We start from the raw sequence: 5,307 nt of genomic DNA on the forward strand, positions 1-5,307 counted from the left end.
AAGGCGGGAGAGTAAATCTAATCCCTGTTACTTCATCATGGCTGTAAACAGAGGTTCCCAAACTCTCTTTTCTGACCCATATGAGACATTGCCTTCTGCAGCTCACACTCGGTCATCACCAGAATCCCTACATCCTCAACCTCTTCACTGAAGGTTGAATTCAACTTCTTGCTCCAATGGGAACCTGAATCTTCCTGGACAATACTGTAGCTCTCTCAAGCAGTGAATTCTCTCCCATAGCTCTCGTACTAGTGATTCAGGAAGCATAGGTGTGCTCCTTGAGCTTCATGCACAACCCCAGACCATGCTCCTTCCCTCTTCAGGAAGTCCCCCAGCTCCTTTGAGGCACAAATATCAGGTTATCTGGCCCTCTATGCATCTTTGTTACCGTCATCTACCAAGCCCCTAATCATTCCCCTTTGGGTTCTGAGGATTTTTTCCTGGCTCACTGTGACTCTAATACCTCTCTCAATACCTCTTGTAAGAATCTTGGTGATTTCAAAATCCAAATTAATGGTGGATTCAAATTACACATTCCAACCACCCAGCAATTCTCTGTGACATCAGCTGGGTGTCCTACAATTCAAATAAATTCTAACACTATAGTGTTAAATCCCACAGATTAAGGGCTCAGTCCCATAAGACTGCTCCAGCCCCAAATTCAGATGTCAGTCGCAAGTCCAGGTTGTCACCTGTGCTTCTGACCAATAGGCCATAGATATGAGAGTCTAATGAGTTTGGGTAATTTGTTAGAGTGGCTCACAGAACTTAGGGAAATACTTACTTATGTTTATCAGATGGACGAGATGTGTAGGGGAAGGTAGGTGAGAAGAGGCACTGAGTTTCCATGTCCTCTCCAGACATACCACTCTCTCAACACTTCCACACCTTGTTCATCAACCCAGAAGCTCTCCAGACCTTGTACTTTGGAGATTTTATGGAAGCTTCATCATGTAGGCACAATCATTAACTCCATTTTCAGCACTTTTCCCTTCTCAAGTGGGGAAGGGTGGGGCTGAAAATTCCAAGTTTCTTTTTTTTTAAGATTTTAAAGATTTTTAAAAAGATTTTATTTATTTATTTGACAGAGAGACAGCCAGCGAGAGAGGGAACACAAGCAGGGGGAGTGGGAGAGGAAGAAGCAGGCTCCCAGTAGAGGAGTCTGATGTGGGGCTCTATCCCAGGACCCTGGGATCACACCCTGAGCTGGAGGCAGACGCTTAACAACTGCGCTACCCAGGAGCCCCATGAAAATTCCAAGTTTCTAATCATGATTTGGTTTTTCTGGTGACCAGCCTTCATCCAAGGGTCATCCAAGAGCCCACCCAGAGTCACTTCATTAGAATAAAAGATACTCCTCCTATCTCCCAGGAAATTACAAGGGTTCCAGGAGGCCTATGTCAGGAGCCAGGGACAGAGACCAATATATATTCTTTACTATCTCACAGACTTAAACATATGTATTTTGAGGGGACACAGAAATTCAGTCTATGGCACAAAATAAGGAGGAAATACTCAAAATTACAGTCCTCGGTTCTGTAACTGGCCACATGCTTGCAGCTGGTATTTATAACCACCTTCTTCACCTACATATTCTGTATTCCTTCCTCTTGCCCTCAGCAAGCACCTCAGCTGGCTGTGGTTCTTTACTGGTGGGGTGACCCAAACCTTCACTCCTAAAGGGTCGGGGCCATTAGTAGTCCTACCTGGATTGGGTTGTTGTAGTTATTCCATTGACTTTAATCACAGGGCACTCTAACACTAAGAGATGCCCTAAGGGATCTCCTGTATTCCAGACATAGTCTTCCTTATCTCTATCATGGAATAGCAGTCCAATTTCCCCTGAGTAGTCAGGATCAATTACCCCAGGCAGAACAGTAACTCCCTTCTTTACCTGTTGATTCAGAGGCATGAATTCAGAGGCATGAGAAGCCCAAGGTGTCCAGGTGGCAGACTCAACTTCCAGTTCAATGGACCCATGTTGTGTCTCCTGGCAGAAGCATTCCACCTTTTGGAAATAAGACCTCTAGGCCTTCAGAGCATAAGGTCATGGGAACAGGAAGCATCCTGTGGCCCAGTCAAATTGACGTATAAAATTAACCATCACACCCTTCAACCCCATTAGCACCTAGAATTTATTGACTCTATTACCTTTACACTGTTCCATACCTCTCTTATGTCTTCACTTCCCAACTTACCCAGCTTAAATTCTATGCTCCATAATTGTGTCCCTCTCTTACTTCATTTAATTTACTCCAGCCCAGTTCCTAATGAAATCATGGATCCAACCAGTGATCACTAATCGTTGCTACATCCCAAGAAGATACACTGGGTATCACTGGTTGTGCATAATGATGTCCTCTTCTGTGTGCCTGTGTCTGACAGTGTGTTTTAAGAAAATTTCTACGGTTGGCTCTGGGTATATATGACCCCAGTCTGCATGCTCTTCTGTTTCTCAGTACCTTTGTTTCCGAGTGTGTACCGATGTGACTGTGTCTACACAGGTCTGGTTTGGTACCACTGTATGTTAGCTTGTGTAGGCTTTGCTCATGTCTGTGTTCATGGGCTGTGTCTATGCATGGCATGTGGATCTCTATGTGACTTGTGTCTCTTTGTGAGTGACTGACAGTCACTATACTCAGTGTCTCTGGGTGACTGTCTGCACGTGTCTCTGTTTGCTGTTGCCATATGTCAGAGTATGTGTGTTTGTATCTGTGTTTGTGCTATGTGTATGTGTGTACGAGTAAAGCATGGTCACTCTAGGTGGGTGTCTCTGGGTGTTTCGGGGGCTGTGCCTGTGCTGGCCCCTTTCTATGTGTCTGTGCCTCTAAAAAGAGAGGGTGGGGAGAGAGAGAGAGACAAAGAGAGCAAGCAAAAAGACCCTGATCTAAAATTTTCTCCCCTCCCACTCTCATGGGCCAAGGCCACCATCTTGCAGCCTCAGGCATATACTACAGAAGACACGTGATCCACCTGGTTGGAAGAGCCTGCCATCTGTACCCAAGCCTCTCCCCAGATGCAGGAGGGGCTTTCCCCCAGGGAGGAAGAGAAGGAAAGAAAGAGGGAGGAAGGAGAAGTGGCTCCTTGATATCCCCCAAAGGGTCTAGGAATACTCCACCTCCCTGTCTACATTTCCTCCCTGACACCCCCCCCATTCTAACCCTGACTTACCCTCAAGTCTTAATTCTATGATTACCCCATCCCCAGCAGAGTCACTGAAATGCCATACACCCATACCTACTTCCTGTGCCCATGATCCTTCCCACCACCATCTGTACCTGCCCTGCTCCAGGAGAGCCTCTTCTCCCCCTTCTCCCTCTGTGCTACCAGATTGAGCCAAGCTGGAATGTGTGTCTGGCAAAAACCTGAGCCCCAAGCATTTCTGGCCTTATTGGATCCTAGTCACTAGCCAACCTTATTTCCAACTCAAAACCTTTACACTGTCCTCTGCCTGGAATACCCATTTCCCCAGATCAGTGCACAACTGGCTCCTTCAGGTCACCATTCCAGTCTAAGTTCATGTGTCACTTCAGAAAGGCCTTCTCTGATCACTGCTTCATTTCTTCAGGGCATTCATCACAACCTGACATAATGTACTGACTTGTTTGTTTACTGTTTGCTGTCTCTGCCAGAATGGCAGCTTCCCTGGGGCAAGGGTTTACACCTATTTTGTTCACCATGGTTTTCCCAGCACCTAGAACATATAGGTGCTCAATAAGGAATTGATTGGATGAATTAAAAGATCTCCTGGTGTTAGATGTGGGCCCTAATCTCCCCCAGCCCCCCACTGTGGGCCTCACTGCTAATGGCCCTAACAGAGGGCAGGACAGAGCCAGATGAAGGTGAAGTCACAGAACCAGTTAGGTCAGGGGCACCAGGCCAGCCTGTACCTAGCAGTTCCCATGGTGGGCATACTCCCTGCACCCAACTTTGGTTCCTAGGGACCTCATACCTGGGGACCTGGTGCCCTAACCATGCCAGCTCAGATTAGCAACATGGAGATTTTGTCCAGCTGAGAAGCCTCTGGTGGCCTGGGGTGGGAGGCAGGCCCAGAGTCCCTCTAGGGAGGGTCCTCCTGCCACCTCTCCTTCCTCCTGGTCCTGAAAGTGGCAGAAATGGAGGGCCTGTCAGAGTGCCCAGATGCCCACCCTGGCTCTGGGATGAACAACTGCATTCATTTATGGTTTATCCTTCCTGGGTTTCTCCTCCGCAAAAATAAGCAGATACATGTCTATATTCTCTTTTTTTAAAGATTTTATTTATTTATTTGAGAGAGAGAGAATGCGAGCAGGGGGAGAGGGAGAGAATTTCAAGCACATTCCACACTGAGCATGGAGCCGAACAAGGGGCTCGATCTCACAACCCTGAGATCATGAGCTGAGCCGAAACCAAGAGTCAGTGACTTAACCAACTGAGCCACCCAGGTGCCCCGATACAAGTCTATATTCTTATTTCTTTTTTATTATCAAAAGATAACACTTTATTTTTATGTTTATTTTTAAAAGATTTTTGTTTATTTGAGAGAGAGCGCGCGTGCACATGAGTTGGGGGGAGGGGCAGAGGGAGAGGATGAAGCAGACTCCCCGCTGAGCAGGGAGCCTGACAAGAGGCTCAATCCCAGGACCCCAGGATCATGACCGGAGCCAAAGGCAGACACTTAACCAACTGAGCCACCCAGGAGCCCCAACACTTTTGTTTTGAAACCCAATAGATGAAATGGCCAATTCACCAAACCATCAAGTCTCCTAGAACCCAACTGATGAAAGCTAATTTACTGAAAAACCAATGTGCTGAATTCTTGAGAATTCGGGAAAATTGGAGTTTCACTCTAGTCCTGGGTGGTACCAGACAAACACCTACAACCAAGTCTAGGTCAATTCACTGCAGCTGTTCTGCAGCCAGAGGCAGCAGCATGGATGATCACAAACCAAATCTTGGGGGAAAAAACTCCAGGCATGGGTTGTCCTGCTCACTTGGCAATTGGGCATATAGGGAAGGATCCCAGGCAGCAGAGTAGTTTCCTCCTGTGGGGCGCAGAGCTGGGGTGAGGCAGGAGTCAGAAAGTGAAGATGAGGGAGAGCAAGGTCCATCTCAAAGTCGAACTTTCCTAGATACTGAGAGCCATGAGCTGAGCCTCACCCCAAGAAAAGGCTCCAGTAATCTTTATGATCTCAGGTTTGACAATGAAGTCTTAGATATGACACCAAAAGTACAGAAAACAAAAGACAAAATAGATACATTGGATTTCATCAAAATTAAAAACTTTTGTGCATCAAAGGACATTATCAAGACAATGAAGACAACCTA

This window comes from Ursus maritimus, assembly GCF_017311325.1.
Source record: "Ursus maritimus isolate PB19 chromosome X unlocalized genomic scaffold, ASM1731132v1 scaffold_X1, whole genome shotgun sequence".
In the NCBI taxonomy this organism is placed as follows: Eukaryota; Metazoa; Chordata; class Mammalia; order Carnivora; family Ursidae; genus Ursus; species Ursus maritimus.